Genomic DNA, 19,250 nt, shown 5'->3' on the forward strand with positions numbered 1-19,250 from the left:
TAATGACCCATATTTATCATCCAATTTGTGCACTTCATTTCCTTATTCATAACCGCTACAGTAAGGAATACTCTGAACACACTTCTGACTAGGATGAAAAATAGGCATGGGCACTAAAACAGAAGTGGCCCCTATCACCAAAAATGACCCTTATTTGCAAATAAAGCCTGTTTGAAACTAGGAATTACATTTTGCATGTGTATTTTGCATGGTGTGAGAGACTGCATGCCTTTGTGTTTGCGTAATTCAATATTTTTGGTAATATCAGGGAAATCAACATAAAAAACCCACGAGACCATAAAACATATCCCACAAACTGCTTAAAGGTCCACCTACACACTGATTTGTCAGAGCAGCCCATTGTGCGCTGCCTTATAGCCCTATAGGCCAGTCTGACCTTGCTTCTGATTGCTCCATCAACACCCCTTAATTCCACATCATTTCAATTTCATTCAACTTTTATGTCACTACAACATGTCCTTAAGAACAAAATCCTCTTTTCAAAGTATTCACCCCAAACAATGCATCATCTGATCCTTTCAGTTCTCAAAATTTCAAAACTCTAGCCTTTACATCCTTTGTTTCTTTCTGTCTGATCTCTCTTTTTTACCATTCCATTACATCTGGCAAATATTCTACTTTCTTCAAGTCAGCATGGTTCTACTACTTCTAACATAAATTGCTGATCCATCATTTACAAACTATTGTCAGGTATCTCAACTCTCTTTTCTCTCCATGGAACTGTAATAATTGGTCTTCAGTTAGCTCACTCTTTAACTTTCCCCCAATGCCCTTTCTAACCCCCTGCAATCAGGCTTTCAAAGCCATCACACCCTGGTAAAAAGGGTTTCACACTTATCTAATATTTCACGTTGATACTATGTTGAATATTGTATCTTTGAATGTAAAAGGGCTTTGCTTTCTGGAAAAAAGAAAGACGCAATCCGGAAAGTATTGTTTAAGACCCAGTCTAATGCTGTTTGCTTACATAAGATACATATATAGAAGATGCTCCAAATGTACATAAGACATAGGGCATACTTTATTGCCTACTAACCTTTGTCCCACTCAAAGAATAATGAAATTGTTGTTTTGATGAGGAAAGTCTTGACTCTCTTGATAACAAGTAGCAAGTCTGACAAGGAAAGTAGATTTTTTATATTGAGTGGTCCTGCGGCAAAACAGCTGGGAACCGTTACCAGGATTTACTCTACGAAGGCAGATTCTTACAGAGTTTCCTAGAGACACTTGATGAGTTTTCAATAATTGTTATTTTACTTAATAGGGATTTTAACTGATGTGGCATAGTCAATGGGGCCTATCCAGTTTGGAAAGGGGAAATGCTGAGAAATTCTAGAAGAAAAATAAAAGCATTATATAGGAAATAGGCAAGAGGTAGATATGGAAAGAATTTGCATTAGTGTTAGTGAGTATACCTACCTCTTCACTGTCTATCAAGTGTATTCTTGTATCACCTATATTTTAGCTAGCAATGCTCAAGCTCCCCTTGTAGGCACTGACTTTGCCTCCACATTGATTAAATGCTGAATGGGCAGACTATGGCCCTCATTACGACCCTGGCGGTCGGAGGTAATTTGGGGAAAGGTACTGCCAACATGCTGGCAGTACCTTTTCCCAAATTATGACATTGGCAGTTTGGCTCAATTCAAACCGCCATTGTACCACTCCTGCTGCCAGGGTGGTAATGGCCGCTGGGCTGGAGACTTCTGTCTCTAGCCCGGCGTCCGTCACAATCCCACTCTCGAGATTATGACCCTGCCTACCACTATGGTTTTCGTGGCAAGCGTACCGCCACGAAAACCATTGCGGTAGGCACTATCAGTGCCAGGGAACTACTTCCCTGGCACTGATAGGGGTCTCAAACACCTCCCTCCCCCTCCCCAGAGTCATTCCCCACCCTCCCCCTTCCTCTCCTGACCCCCACATTAACACATGCACACACATATACAATCATACACACACGCATACCCACATCCACCCACGCATGCACGCACACAAAAACAGACACCCCCCGCACACACACACAGCCCTCACGGAGAACCCGACTTACCTGCTTGCGGGGGGGTCTTCCGGCAGGAGACAGGACACGGCGCTGCTGTCAGCAGCAGTGCCCACCAGGAAAGCACCTCCAGGCCGTATCATTGCTCATGATACGGTAGGCGGTGTTTTGCTGGTGTGATGCTGCCAGCAGTGCCACCTTACCACCGTCCGCAGCCATGACCGTCAACGGTATTCAGCCAGCCTTCTGGCAGAATTCCATTGAGGGTCATAATGCGGGTAGGCAGCTGGTAGCCATGGCGATGGTATGTTGGCAGCCGTCGCGGTAGGCGGCAGTTACCGCTAAAGTTGTAATGAGGGCCTATTTGTTTATTGCAAAATCAACACCCAGTAATACTTAGAGGCCCTATTTTTGGAGAGGAGATTGGGAAGCATATGGGTAAATACTATTCAATGAATTAGGGTATGATATTCCCTTCAGAGGGGGTATGCCCCTGTGACAGTGGTTAGCTGGAAGTGTATTGCCATCATGGCTCATCTATGTAGGCTGAGTGCCTTGGAAACCAGAAGAGGGAAACTAAGCTGAAGTCTGGAGGATGACTATAGACTCAAATTTCGCCTTTATGCAAGCTGACTTTTGAAGACTATTTATACTAACTGGGCAGAGATACTGTTACTCTACTTGAAACAGCAGTCTTACTTTTGGAAAAATTAGTAAGGATAAAGTGGATACACACAAAGCATGTCAGTTACAAGGCAAAAGGGAGAGAAAATACATATGGTAGGTTAAAGCAAACAATGGGGGGATTTTGTGAAACTGGGAAGAAAAGTTGAAAAATGTGGAAATACTACACCTCCTTATATAGAGAAAGACCATTCATTCTTTCATCAAACACATTAAATTGCTGGTGAAATGTTAGCCAAACTTTCTGTGAAACAGAGTGAGTATTTAGACAAGGCTATGTCAGAGGAGGTTTGGCAGGCTATTCGGACCCTGAAAAGTAATACAGCTTCAAGGCCTGTTAGGTTAGGGTAACCTCCATGAAGTGAACAACTCTTGAGTGACCTCTCTATTACCTATTCTTTTTATTTGCTCCAGTGCAACTGTAACACCTTCCATGACTGAAACGGCAGTCTCGCTCATTCTGATATCATGTCAAAACATACATGTCTGTTCCTCCCATAGACCTACCTCTAGCTCTCCATAATGTGAATGCCAAGCTTTTTACAAAAATGTGGGCCTCTAGACTTGAATGGTGCTGCCTTGCCTGGCCCAACCTGGCTGGTAAGGCTTCATTTAGAATAGGCAAATGCATGATTATATAATAGCAATAATAGATTCTGGAATTAGTCTTTATATTGAAAGAAACATTTGACTGACTCAAAGAATCTATACTGTAGCAACAATTGTTTGGCAACTGTTTTATACTTATTCCAGTTGCTCCAATTAAACTTGGGAATATGTTTTTTTGATTGATTGCAAATACTTGTGACAAGGTTTGTCTGAAATAACTGTCAACCCTGAATCATACTACCTTTGTTTCACCAACATGTCTGAAAGGACAACTGGCTTTGACAAATGTTGATATGTACTATGTTAGAGCACAACTAAAACCTATGAAGCAGTGGTGTTAGAAATGGGTATCTCCTGTTGGCAGGGGTATGCACCCAGTCCAAATAGGGACTACCACACTAGCCAGGGTAAGTCAGATACACACTAAAAGATAAAACCTGTACTCATCCTCTGGCAGCTTGGCACATAGCAGTTAGGAATATCTAAAATGGCAATGTGTAAATTATTTCTGCAACCCACATACATAGTGACACAATGAAAACACCACAGAAAGACTCCACACAGGTTTTTTAAAATAGACAATACGTTTACAAATAGTTTAAGACCAAAAAAGCAAAAAGCAAATGAGCAGAAGTCGAGATATGAATTTTAGAAGACTAAAAGATTTCTAGCGCTTATTAACAAATAGCGCTTTATGGGTTACTTGAGGTTGTGCTGGACCGGAGCAAAGTCAACAGTTCAAGCCTTCTTCAATGATGCACGTGCCAATTACAGGAGCCTTACAGACCCGGGAAACAGAGTATCTTGATCCTGAACGCAAGCATGAGATGAGGGGACGATTCATCAGAAGTCACTCCTACCACTGAGGGATGCATTGATTTTTCCCACGCATTGGCGATGTGCTGTTTCCAAAGATGAATGTTGAAGCCAGGATGTCTTCATTCTGAAGCCGATGATCCGGATTTCTCCACACTGTCAAAGAAATGCATCGATCATCCTTCAGCGATGCAATGATGCAGTGGTTTCAGTGCTATGTCAATGCGCCCAGTGCAGCCTCCAGTATGCAGGGGGAGCAGCTGTTGATGCAATGGCTTCGCAGGTGCTGCATGGGCTTCAGTGGCTTTCTTCTAGCATGGTTACCCCCATTTTTGGCCTGTTTGTCAGTGTGTTTTTACTGCCTCACTGGGATCCTGCCAGTCAGGACCCCAGTGCTCATAGTTTGCGGCCTATATGTCAGTGTGTTTTACTGTGTTGTCAGTGTGCTTGACTGTGTCACTGGAGTTCTGCTAACCAGACCTTCAGTGCTTATGCTCTCTCTGTTTACCAAATTTGTCACTATAGTTTAGTGACTCCATATTCCAATTCAGATTGGCATACTGGAGCCCCCTTACAACTCCCTTGTATATGGTACCTAGGTACCTAGGGCATTTGGGGGTTGCAGGAGATTCTTATGGGCTGCAGCATTTTGTTTGCCACCCATAAGGAGCTCATACAAGCACTCCTTTAGGACTGCCACTGCAGCCTGGGTGAAATAGTGCAGACACTATTTCTCAGCCATTTTCACTGCACCAGGTAACTTATAAGTCACCAATATGTCTAACCTTCAGTTACTGAAGGCTAGGTGCAAAGCTACTGTGTGTGAGGGCACCCTTGCACTAGAAAAGGTGACCCCCACATTGTCCAGGACCATTTTCCCAGTACATATCACATGTCAATGCCAGGTTCCCAGTCTCAGTCCATGATTCCTTTGTCCTGAGAAACAGCAGTATACCACACATGATGGAATAACTACGAGGGGGCAGAGGATGGTGTGTATGACACTCGATCTGTACATAGCTGACAGCCAGGTTATATGCATGGAAAGTCAGTTTATTAAGGTCCTGTTTCGCCCACTTTTGCAGGTGATTCTGGCTATCCCAACTTGCAATGGCTCCTGGCACCTGTGAGGAATCCAAGGACAGATGCAAAGAGGAATTATAATGAGGCCCATGGACATACTAGGAGGGTGATTGAGCACACTATAGTTCTCCTGAAGGCTAGATTTCGTTGCCTCCATCTCTCTGGGGGATCCATGTGTTTTGTCCCGGACAAGGTGTGTAAGATAGTGGTGGCCTGCTGCATGCTGCACAACTTGGAAGTGAGGAAAGCTATACCCCTTCTGGAAGAGGTGGGTGCTGTCCAACCAGCCCAGTGACCTCAGAGAGGGAATGAGAGTGATGGTGAGGAAGAAGAGGGGAAGATCTCAACTCCAGGACCCAGCTTATCCGCCTATACTTCCAGTGACTCTAAGGTACCGTTCAATGATGCTGATGCATAGTTTCAGTCTGCCTCATGTAATTGGTAATGTGGTGTCTATAGTCAGTGACAGTGTTAACTGATGACTGAAGTGGCATGTGCCAGGAAACCAAATATTATGTACAGTGTGACATACTTCAGACACTACAGTCCGTTGGATCCCCTCCCGCAAGAAAGGTATGATGATGAAATTGACTGGCTAATGCACACACAATCACAATTCATATCTCATTTTGACAAGGAACATATGATTTGAGTGCATAGGTGTATTTATTGAATGGCAAAATATACATAATTCATGGGACAGTGAAAGGTAGGGGGCACATGGTGCACATACATACTCAGGTACATATGCTCAGCTGTTGGAAGCATTGGGTTTTGGTCTCTGTGGCCATTGAAAGATGGTGGATGGCAGTGGCATGTCAACAAAAGAGCACAGTGGCACACAAGGGAGACAGTTCAGGGCAGAGTAACGTCTTAGCTCCGGGCTTGGTCTTGGCTGGTGTTTCAGTGCCATGTCTGGGTCTGAGGGCATGTTCGCATAGCTGGAGCTGGGCTGCAGGGGTAGGGGTGCTGGTTTCCTGTGTGTCCTCTGCCAATGCTACCAGTCCAGTAGCTGCTGCATATGTAGAGGGCAGGGCAGTGTCCTGGCTAGTGGTCGGGGCTTGCAGGTGGGTGGCGGACTCAGCCTGGCTGTGGCAGTGGTGCTGCAGCACCCCTTCAATGGAGACCATGGTGGCATTGAGCTGTTTCCATTGATCCATGGCCTCCTGGTGGTGTGTTATTTGCAGCCTCTGATTCTGTTCCAGGGTGGCCAGGATCTGTCCCATCCTGTCCAGGGGATAGTGGTATGCTCCCAGGACCTCAGATATCACCTCCTGGGCTGCAGCATCCATTCTTTGGCCACCCAGGGCCACTGATGCCCTCCCACTGGCCCTAGCCCCATGTGCCTGTGTCCCCTGCACAGGTTTGGCAGTCCCACTTGCAGTTGGCCCTTCATCATCCTGCCTGTTGGTGGATGGAAACTCTGGCCTCTGTACATGTGGGTCGCCTGTCTGTGGCCGGGAGACAATGGTGTGGGGTCGTTTGGCCAGAGCTGATGATGGTGGTTGGGTGGTAGGGCTGTCAGTGGTATCCTGGGTGGGGCTGCTGGAAGGTGACAGTCCAGAACTGTGTGATGGGCCAGGGAGTTCCTCTATTTCCAGACATCCCTCTACACTCTCTGGAGTTGGGCCTCTGTCTTCAGGTGGGGCGCTGGCACTCCTTGGCGTTTCCATCTGGGTGGCATGGGTGGTGGTGCCTGTGGGGCAGGGAATGGACATGTGGTTGTCAGGTACTTTTTTGGCAATTGCTGCACTGTTCTGCCCTATTGGATAACTATGTTCCCCTGTCGTGGCATGCAAGGTCCCTTTGTGTACATTTCTTTGCATTTTATGTGGGGGGTGGAGGTGCATTGTCGGTGCTGTAGTGCCACTGGGAATCCATGCAGAGGTAGGTGATTGTGCACAGGGGGATGGATGGATGTCTGTTTGTGGGATAGTGGGCATACGGTTGAGTTGGATGTGGGTGTTGTGGACTGGGTAGGGGATGGGGTCCTGGTGGTAGTGGGAGGGGTGGGGTGATACATGCATTATAGGTGGGGTTACTGTTAAGGTATTGTAGTTGACTTATCTGAGTTCAGTCTTCCTGTGAGTCCAGTGAGGCCCTCCGGGTGCAGGATAGCCAGGACCTTCTCCTCCCAGGTGTGTATTTGGGGGTTGTAGGTGGGAACCACCACCAGTCTTCTGTACGGCGATGCTGTGCCTGGATACCATTGACCGAACCTTCCCGGGCAGGTCGTTCCATCTCTTCCAGATGTCATCCCTTGTGCATGGATGGTTTCCCACTGCGTTGACCTTGTTTGCTATTGTCTGCTCTAGCTCCATCTTCCTGGCCATGGGTGTCTGCTGCTCCTGTGCCCCGAATAGTTGTGCCCTGATTATTTCGTCCACCATGGTCCTTAGCTCCCTATCTGTGAAGCGGGGATGATTAGAGGGTGCCATGGTGTGTGTTGTGGGTGGTGTGTTGTGGGTGTATTGGTGAGGGTGCTGTCGTGTGGTTGTGTGTGTGGCTTCTAGAGGTGTTTGGGGCAATCTCAGTCGTGCTATTGGCGATGCAAAGGATTGTGGGCTATGTGTGTGAGTGTTTTATAGTGTTGTGGATGTGTGTCAGGTGTGTGGGTTTCAAAGTGCTAATGTGTGCTTTTGTTGTTGGTGGGTCCCCTTGCTTGCCATAGCAGTCCGTACCGCCCATGGTCGTTCGGCATTCACTATCCCCCACGCTGATTTGTACTTCATTATTTGGTGGGTGGAGGATTTGACTGCATGGCGGTAGCAGGGTTGGTGTACTGCCTTTCCGCCGTTGTGGGCCCTGGCAGTGCGTGGAGGTTGCAGGATTTTTGGAGGTTTGACTTATTGGCATCATCATTCGGCAGTGTGCAGTCTACCGCCACTTGGGGTCTTCTGTTCACCATTGCCACGGCGGTCAGCGGTGATTACCGTCAAGTTCATAATGAGGGCCATAGAGTGGTGTGAGGTTTTTGGGTTCCTAGATCCTCCTTGTGTTGGATGAACACAAGTAGGTGAGGAGACATAACTGCCTTCCACTGCCATCTCCTTCTTCGTGATTGTTGTAATTGTCAGGCAACGTTTATGTGCATTACAACATAAGCTGAGTATGTATTTTGTATGAGTCAGTTGAGAGTAATGTGAGCAATGTGTATGGTGCCACAGATTTCTTAACACTGCCCTGTAAGTTGCCACACACACCGCATGCCAAATTTCTGTAGGATACATGATGTACTGTCATGCATGGAAGTGATGGGAATGTAGTGTCATGTAGGTTTTGAATGCTCAGCATGCGGAAACCAGGGCCTGTAAAATGTATCTCCCAGTATGAGTCCTAGTCTAGGCTGGGTGGATTCATTATGCAACCGTGGCACCGTACCCACTCCCTGTATCCCAGTAGATACCGTCATATGGGCAATATGAGGCTCTGATATAAACTCCTGCCCAGAATGCCTCATTCCTGTGATAAGATCAGGAATGGATATAGAGGAAAGTTATTAATCTAGTCCATATGTGCACTTAGCATCATTGTCAATGTGTGTCTTTGTCTCATGACAGGTTCCTTCCTCCCATAGCCCTGTTGTCACCTTCCCTGTGCAGGTGTATTAGACAACTGACAGTCCCACAGTGCAGACAGTGTGTTGATTCCTGGGAAGCTGTGATCTGTGACATATATGTCCTAATGAGGGTTCTGTAGTTCAGCTACATAACACAGAACCCTACCTCCTCTAGTGCTATGAATAGGCATTTGTTAGTCCACATGTTCACACATGGACAGGGGAGGCACTTTTTGTTCCCACCATCCCTGTCCCTTCATTGTTACCCATGTGTGATGTTTGAGTTTGTACTCTGGCAGTTACATGTAGGGAATGTAAGCACAGAATAATTTTCACAGAGTGGGAATCTGTTGTCCATTCATGCCTAAGGAGTTTACCCTTCAGAAGCCACAGAGGTGTGATGTGTCTCATAGTGGCTCACATCTCAGTCAGGTTGCTAAAGCATGGCCTACATGATGTCAGTAAGCTTGCTTAGTCATTATAGTGCCTGAGCAGGGTAGTGGGATAGTCTGCAGTTGGATACAAAAGTGTGTAGTCAAGTCAATGTACTTTTTGGCTTGTATGTGTCACACCTGGTGAGTAGTGACAAACAGAAAAGTTCTAGCTTGATGTTACTGACATATATGTGACAACCATTTGTGATGGGACTTGTGATCTGGATCTCTTAATTTGTCTTTTGCATTCATGCAGGTCAACACCCATCAAAAGAAGGGATTATAGAGAGCCACCTCCAAGAAAGTGCAGACCCTGGGGGCCCACAGCCAGCAGAGCTCCCACTGTAGAAAAAGTTGGAAGGACCTGAGACGCTGGGCCTGGAAGATCATGGAGGTCCAGCTGGGGATGTCCTCCCAACGTGGGTGGTGTGCCCGATGGACTATGACCCCCCTAATGGCCCATATTCTGGTGGTGGCCTATCCAGAGCTTGATGGGCATTTGAGGGAAGCACAGCAGCCACAATGGGGTGATTGCAGGGCTAATTCCTGCCTGTCCCAATGCCAAGTGATTGAGTTAGGTTCTGGCAGCACACCCTGACAATTAGGAATGATCCATGTGTCACACAGTAGATGAGTGATTGTTTGTGTAGACATGCTGTGTGGTGCATACTGATGTGCCGGGCATATTGGCCCAGGGACTTAGGACAAAACTGGGTAGAATATACAAAGCACATGATCTGAAGGGATGATATATGGCTGTGTCCATTGATCAATCAAATACTGTTACTGGTTGCAGTGAGTGTAATTTCAATGGAACAGACCATTTTCCCTTTGGTAAGTGGCAAATGCCCATCGACATGATGTATGTGTCATCACTGTTGCCAACATTTCTTGTGCCTACATGTCAGCATGTGTCCATTTTCCTTTAGAAAAACATTTATAAGCTTCACTTTCATGCATGGTCTACCTATGTTGAAGGGATGATGTCCGTATTCCCTCACACATATGTGCATAGCAAACTGCTTGTGGAATAGTACATTAACAATGGGGTTACCTTTCATGGTGTGCCACATAGAGGAGTTTATCACCATTGTTTATTGGCTGTCACATACCCTCACCTGTCATAGCATGTAATTTGGCAAGTACAACTACAGTAGCAATGAGTTCCATGACAGGTAGGCCTAGAGTTTAGAGCCTTTGATGTGGCATCATGTGGAAAAGTGCACGGCACTTGTGTAATGGGTAAGCGTTGTGCTCTGCCTGTTGGCATGCACCTGGGAGTGACTTGCTCTTATGTTGAAATCACATGTGTTTGGGTAGAAGCATTTATCCACAGACACATCTGGGTTTGCATGACCAAAATGAGTATAGTGATGCACTTGCAAATCTCTGTGTCTCTCCAATATATAAAGGGCTAATGGCTTCTCATGGTGCACTCAGAGTATGTCATTGTGAGGGTGCCAGGCATTAGTGCTAATTACCCTGGGACTTGCTGATTGATTGTGCTGTAGATTTTGGGGACATCTCTCCCTGACATATTGCACATAATGTATAAAGTGTCCATTTCCATGCTACATGTGTGGCCTACCTGAGCAACTTTAATACTACCTCTATGACTATTAGGACAAATATCACTTGGTGAAGTGTGCATTGTTGATATGTTTCCAGTGTGACATGAGTATTTTCATCTCCCCTTCTCCAGGCTATTGTACTTTTGTCATCCAAATTGCATGATTTTGTAGCATCCTTTCTTATTGTTAGGTCATCATGTATGTGAAAAATAGATATGTGCATGACCTTGTGTGGGATCTGTGGAAATGCATTTCGCATTGGCCTACTATTGTTCGCCAACAGGTGACTGAGGTCTGCTCCATTTGGCAAAGCTTTGAGGGTGATGGTGTCTCCTAATGGTTGAATGGGTATTGTGATTGCACATCTTCAACCATGCAATTGTAGTTGCCTGAGATCCTGATTTTCCTGGTTGACAGTTCAGATGGTATGCATGCATATGGTATGGCATATGTATGGGCCACTGAGGGCCTCGGTCTGAAGACCACCAAACTTGTAATGAGACCCTTAGGGCCCCATTACGAGTCTTGCAGTCATTAGACAGGGGTCTGGCGGAAGGTGCCCGTCCTAATCCAGCAGGGGGGATTACAACCTCGTTCTCCACCATCCATTTCGTAGTGATAGCACCGCCATGAATAGGCTGGTGGAGAAGGGGTGCTGAGGGCACTGGGGGGCCATGTACTGGTCTCCCCCTGGCCAGAACCCTTGCAATGATCACTGTCTGCTTTGCTGATAGTGAACATTGCAAGGGTGCTGGGGCACCCTGCATCCTACAGCATTGCAGCTGGCTCGATTACAATGCTGTAGGCTGTTTCCCGCTAGGCCAGTGGGTGGAAACTCAGGTTTCTGCCAGCTGACCTAGTGGGCAAATCTTAATGGGCCCGGCGGGGAGGTACCCATTGTGTTGGCAACCTCCCTGCCGGACGTTCGCCAGACGGTCTAAACTGTCCGCCAAACTGTTATAAGGCACTTAGGCCCTCATTATGACATTGGTGGTAAATGCCGCTTACCGTTGCGGTGAGGCCGCCAATATATCCGTTCACCATATTATGACACACACACCAAACCAACAGAATATTGCCACATACACAAATAAGCCAACCCAAAGGTCAGTGCTAAAGTGGCGGTACGAACACCCATACCATTATGCCAACAAAACAACACCCACCACATTATGACCCACAAATCACCACGGCGGACATTCAATGGTGGTAAATCATTGGCGGTACACACGGGTGCCCTCAGAATGGCCACCCAAATACAAAACAACACATTATTGGACAAAACGAGAATCACACACCTGGCACCCATACACACACTACACCAACCCACCCATAACACTATAAAACACACACCCACATTACCCACCACCCTTTACGAATACCAAAAAGTGCCACAAGACTAACACAAAGACCCCTGAGACAACTAAAAACACACCACAAACATCCATACATCTGTCACACACCCCACATCCCACACCCCACCACATCACTTAACACCCTCTGCACAACACACAACACATAAAACCCATGTCCCCACTAAGGTACCCCCGTTTCACTGATGAGGAGTTGCGGGTCAAGGTCAAGGAAATGGTCCGGGTGGAGCTACAGCTGTTTGGAGCACAGGTACAGCACATATCCATTGCCAGGAAGATGGAGCTATTTTGGAGAATCATGGATGGGGAGATTGCCATGGGACAGCATTCAAGGACAAGGGATGACATCAGGAAGAGGCGGAACGACCCACGGGGGAAGGTACGTTCCATTGAAGCAAGACACCAGCTCGCCATCCAGAAGACTGGCAGTGGACCCCCACCTACTCCCCCACAGCTCACAGCATGGGAGGAGCAAGTCTTGGCAATACTGCATCCTGTGGGACTCACTGGAGTTGCCGGAGGACTGGACACTGGTGAGTCATTATTTACTACTTATCATCCTCATACCTGCATGCCACCATGACCCCTCACCCTGACTCCCATCACCCCACTCCATCCCACACAGTGCACCACCCCAATTACCAAAGCTAAATGGCAAACCCTACATGCCATACCCATTGCATGCACATCCCTTCCAGCTCTGCATGGACACCCATCACCAAAGCATGCACAGCATGGAGAACTAAAACACACACAATACATCACCATAGGCAAATAAAGGTGGCAGGGCAACAGCAACAATAGAGGGGAAGCAAGGGATGTACAATATGTCACAGACATGAAGTATAATTCATCACTTACATCCCCACAGGTGCCCCAGCCAATCTCAGAAGACTTCCCGATTGATGACAGTAACTCTGGACTTCTGAATCTGGATGAACTACCTGGCCCATCAGGGACCCCTGGTCAGTCTGCCACCCCAGCCCACTCACAGTCCACCACAGAGCCTCCCTCATCAGTATCCTACACCATAGCACCCACCCAACGTCCCCATACCTCTGTCCCCAGGACACGTCAATCAGCAGTGTGCCCACCTGTACAGGGACCCCAGTCCTCACCTCACACCCAAGACAATCAGGGACCTGGGGTAAGTGGCAGTGGGCACACCATTCAGGGGAACAGGGACACTGGGAGAACTGCTGTGTGACAGGGGGAGGACAGGCCCAGGGAACTGACTCTACAGGAGGCACTCACTAATGTCCTGGGGGCTACCAACAATCCCAGGACAAAATGGGCCAGATCCTTACCAACATGCAGGAGGACAAGCGTCTGCAGGAGGTACACCATCAGAAGATCAGCAAGGATTTGCAGGCCCTCAACACCACCATGGTCTCCGTAGCAGGGGTGCTGGCAGATATGGCCATCATCATGAGGGAAGGGACAGCACACCAGCAAGCCCCTATCACTAGTCAGTCTACTGACCAGCCTACCACTTCTGCTGCAGCTAGTGGTCAGGAGGCCCTGCCACAGGACCCACAGGCCACCAGAACCCCTCAACCTGCAGAAGGTGAACCACACTGCAAACGTTCCCTGCAACCCAGACAGAAGCCAGAGACCCCTGCCAAGTCCAAGACCACTGCCAGGAAGTGAAACCCTCCTGAATGTCCCCCTTGTGTCCCACCTTGTCACCTTGCCTACTTTGAACTGCCTTTGCTCCCCTTCCAATGGACCCTTGGACACCGGACCTGTGCTACAAACAAACTGGAACAATACCCTGGATTTACCTCATCCATCACCCCATTCCATTGCACTTTTCCATCAATAATTTGCACAACAATAAACACCTCTTGAACACATCCTAAGTGAAAGTGTTTTATGTGATGAAAATGTGCATATATGGAAACAATCACATCATGTGCAAATGATCTGAGCACTGTGATGGCATACATTTTATGCCTGTATCTGTCTGTAGTCATCACATCAGTACACTGTTGTCATATCACCAACATCTGCAAAATGAGAAGCAATAGGTGACAGTAAGTAGAGATGCAAGGGAAGTGAATGTCATACTGCTACAGCCACACAGAAAACATCAATAATCAGAGGAATGGTCAGTTCCACTGTCATAGCTGTATGTCATTGGAATTATTGACGTATAACTGATGTTCTGTTGTCCACATCCTCATCCTCTGCCTCCTCATCCTCACTGTCCTCAAGGTCTACTGCGGCCACGGGCATTTCCAGTCTCCTCCTCATGCAGATGAGGGACATGTAATCTGAGAGCCAGGTTGTGCAACATGCAGCATGCCACTACTATCTGAAAGACCTTCTCTGGTGAGTAGCACAGAGATCCACCTGTCAGATGGAGGCATCTAAACCTAGCCTTCAGAAGACCGAAGGTCCGTTCAATAATTTTCCTGGTTCGCCCATGTTCATCATTATAACGATTCTCAGCCCCTGTCCTGGCATTCCTCACAGTGGTTAGGAACCATGATAGCTTTGAGTAGCCAGAGTCACCTGCAAGTATTGAAGGACAAACATTAGCCTTACACAATGGTATATGGTCAACACCAGAAGGCATACATTGACATACATTGGGTGGGCATTCAGGCTCACCTATTAGCCACACTCTGTGCCTCTGTAGTTGTGCCATTACATGTAGGATGCTGCTATTCCTCAGGACGAAGGCATCATGCACCAACCCAGGATACTTGGCAGTGACATGGGAGATCTACTTATCAGCCAGGCAAACCATTTGCACATTGAGTGAGTGAACACTTGTTCATTTTGGCTGCGGGGGACAAACGCAACATGTGTACTGTCAATCACCCCAATAATGTTGGGTAAATGTCCCATTGCATAGAATCCAGCCTTCACATTGGCCAAATGCTTCACTTGGGGGAAAGCAATATAGCTGCACATGAGTTTTACCAGGGAAGAAAAAACCCTTGCCAGCATGATTGAGAACATTGGCTGTGACATTCCTGTTGCCAAGACCACTGTCACTTGGAAAGAGCCAGTTGCCAGGAAATGGAGTACAGATAGAACCTGCATAAGAGGGAAGAGGGGGGATCCCAGTGGGCTGACGGATATCAGATATCAGATCAGGCTCCAATTGAGCACACAGCTCTGTGATTGTGGCCCTGTCCAGTCTATAGGTGAGTATTATGTGCCTGTGTTCCAGTGTAGCCAAGTTCACAAGGGCCTGTACACGGGGTCTTGCCTCCTCCTCCGATTCCTCTGCAGTGGTAGGTATCTAAGTGACACAAGTGAGTAGGTTGTCACAATTTGAACAATGGAATCACCACCTCAGTGTACATAGAGCAGTAACCTGATGGGACATTGGTAATGGCAATGTATGTGCAAATTATAGAAATGACGCAGTTCTCGATTATCTGTATATTGTCCACCACCATAAAATGGCGACAGCCTGTCCTGTATGTAGGGGCAGGTGGAAGTGAGGTAACTTCGCTGCCGTTGCACGTCATGGCAGAAGGCGATCTTGCACTGCCGTGCTATTCGTCATTGGATAACATGGGGCTCCATGGAGTACAGTGGCCAATGTGGATCACCGTCGGTGGTGACGGTGTACAGCGCCGCGTACGTGACCACCATTTTCTGCCTATGACCTCACTTGTTTCCTGATTTTCCACAGGGCAACACCTGCACTGAGTGTGCTGCTGTGACCTGTGTCTAGATCCTGCCATGTCCTGTGTGACTGGGGAAAGGGCCCCTGCCTTCACTTCAGAGGAGTTGGTGCGCTTGGTGGATGGGACCCTACCCCAGTATGGGCACCTGTATAGGCCCCCAAACCAACAGATGAGTACAATTTGGGCAGGAGGTATGTGACAAAGTAGCATGGAGATGTGTGTGCAAGCATCGTGCCATTTAGACGGGTCGTATGTCAGGTGGTGGTGTACATGGTGGGTGCTGGGTGATGTGTGTGCTAATGGGGATGGAACGGATTTGTGGGCCAGGCTGGATTGTTTGGTTAATGGTGTCCTCGTGTCTGTGTCTCCTATGCAGGTCAGTGCCCATAAGAAGCAATTCTGGCGTGCCATCGCCAAGGACGTGTGGACCCAGGGGGCCTAAAGCAGGCAGAGCACCCACTGTAGGAAGAGGTGGGAGGACCTGAGACGCTAGCCCAGAAGACAGGGAATGGCCTCCCAACGAGGGCGGGGTGCCCGTCCAGAGCTGGATAGGCACTTGAGTGCATCACAGCAGCCACAAGGAGGTGAGTACAGTGTGCATTACAACTATGATTGGTAGGTGGCATGGGAACTTGGTGGTGGGTGTCAGTTAGTGGGTGCCCCTTAATACCAGCTCAGAGAACATAGCTTGATCCAGCTCAGGGGTTATGGTTGTATTGCTAAATCTGATAACCTAGCTAGGTTACATTCCATGTCAGATAAGGGTTAGTGACTCCCAGGAGGGGTGCAGTTGGCAGTGTTTTGCTCTCATCTTGCTCTAGTACCTAGCAAATGTAATGCCAGTGAGACGCATGGTGCTCAATCCCGATCTCCGTGTGTGACGGTAATGTGTATGCCATCTGTGGTGTTGGTGCTGTAAATGATGAGGTGCTCCCTTTCTCTCTCTCCCCTCCTTTTTTCTTCTGTCATCCTGTCCATGTGTGCATTAGCATCATCTGGCAGAGGAGCAGGGGCACCGGTGACAGAGGGAGCTGCATCCCACAGAATCCAGGAGGCAGAGTCGACCAAAACCAAGGAGACCAGTGGGACAGAGGATGAGGGGAGCACCACGGCAGAGACAGGAGGTGACAACACTGACTCTGATACCTCCTCCGATGGAAGCTCCCTGGTGGTGACGGACACCTCTGGGGCTACCCCAGCTACAGGTACAGCCGCCACCACCCCTGTACCAGCACTGTGCTCCCAGTAGACCCTCACTGAGTTACCCGTGCCCGCTCACCCAGGAGGGTAGGCATCTCCTTCACCCCAGGCACCTCAGGCCCTGCCCCAGTCAGCCCTGCTGCCCTGAGTGAGGAGGCTATTGACCTCCTGAGATCCATCTCTGTAGGGCAGACAACCATTGTGAATGTCATACAGGGGCTGGCATCCCAGATGCAGCAATGTAATGCATTCCTGGAGAGCATTCACGGTGGATTGGCGGCCCAACATAGATCGTTCCATGCTCTGGTCTCCTCTCTGATGTTATGTTATGTTATGTTATTCCGTTTTATATAGTGCCAAACTACCCGGAGGCTTCGTGGCGCTGAGAAGGACACTAGCCTCATAGAAAACAGGAAAATACTGGATCACAAAGAATTATAATAAAAAAATTAAAAAAGCCATGTTTTAATGGCTTTCCAAAATTACAACTCCTGCAGCCATTGTCCCTGTTCCTACCGTCCCCCCTCCAACTACTACTTCCCAGTCCCAATCTCCTCAAACCCAACCCATCCCATCCCATGCACACATACAGACAAGCATGCATACAAAACATTACACAAGAGTAGCACAGACAAACACAGGCAGCACACTTCAGGCCACAAGCACTCACACACAAAAAAGACAGTTGCACACACAACAACATCCATTGCCTCCACTGTCTCCCCCTCCACCTCCTCCTCCTCCCTCACAGTCACATCCGCCGTCACGCCTGCATGTACTGCATCAACAGCCATTCCGCCATCACTACACTAAGCAGCACACACAACTCACTTGCAGACACCTCCACAACATCCATCCACGCGCCCCCTGAGTCCTCTCCCACCCTATATGCCCCCCTCCTAAGAGACACAAAATCACACTCAGACACCCAACAGCCATCCACCTCACATCAACACACTGCTCATGCACCTGCACCCAACGTCAGCAGACATACAACTCCAACAACCACTCTCTCAACCTCCACTCCCATCCCTCCTTCCTCATCCCACACCACCAGCTTTTTCTTGCCCAACTTGACCCCTACCATCCGCGTCCTGCCCGTAAGAGCAGGGTCCCAACGACCTAGCCCAGCATCTCAGCCAAACAGTCCACAGGACAGTGGAGGCACCTCCTCGTCGTGGAGGCAAGAAAGGGAAGGATCCCACTCCACCACCCAAGAAATGGAAGGATCCCACCACACCAGCCAAGAAAGGGAAGGTTCCCACTCCACCAACTAAAAGAGGCAAGAGGTCCCCTCCAACAGCAGTGGACAAGGAGCCCTCACCTCAAGCTGAGCCTGGCAATGTTTCCCCTCCAACAGCAGTGGGCAAGGTGCCCTCACCTCAAACTGGGACACAGCAGCCCTCACCTCCATTTGTGAAACAGCAGCCCTCACCTCCAGCTGGGACACATCAGCCCTCAGCTCCAGCTGGGACACATCAGCCCTCACCTCCAGCTCAGACACAGCAACCCTCACCTGCAGCTGGGACACAGCAGCCCTCACCTCCAGTTGGGACACAGCAGCCCTCAACTCCAGCAGAGGGCATGTAGGTCACCCTCCAGGGACAGTTGTACACAGAACCCCCTCCAGAACCAGTGGGCAAGTCCCCCAACTCAGAGACTGTGACCTTGCACTCCCCAACTAATTGTCATAGGCATGGATCCCCTTCCAGAAGCACTGGGCAAATCCCCAAACTCAGATACTATGACCTTGCACTCCCCAGCTAATTGTCATGGGCATGGAGCCCCCTCCAGAACCAGTGGGCAAGTCCCCCAACTCAGAGACTGTGACCTTGCACTCCCCAGCTAATTGTTATGGGCATGGAGTCCCCTCCAGAACCAGTGGGCAAGTCCCCCACTTCAGCTGAGGTGTGCCCCACCCCCTTCCCCTGGAGGTGTCTGGTCATTCCCAACATGATGCCCCTACACAGTGTAGTGCGGATAACGTCAGGAAACGAGTTGGGCCGTGGACTGTGCCCTATGGCCATGCGGGCCTTTTGTACTTTGGACTGGCCAATGGCCCTTTCGGAACAGTGAATTATGTATTTTTTGTCATATGGAAAATATGGTGGCTGTTTGCATCCAATTACACTATCAGTTCTGGAATGATGTAGTCTTTGCATTATTATGACGTGGGTCCTGTGACATTGGTTTTCCTCTGCATCTGGTTGTGTGTATGGTGTGTGTGTGTCTGGTGTGGGTTGTGCATTTG

This window comes from Pleurodeles waltl, chromosome 10 (genome assembly GCF_031143425.1).
Source record: "Pleurodeles waltl isolate 20211129_DDA chromosome 10, aPleWal1.hap1.20221129, whole genome shotgun sequence".
Classification (NCBI taxonomy): Eukaryota; Metazoa; Chordata; class Amphibia; order Caudata; family Salamandridae; genus Pleurodeles; species Pleurodeles waltl.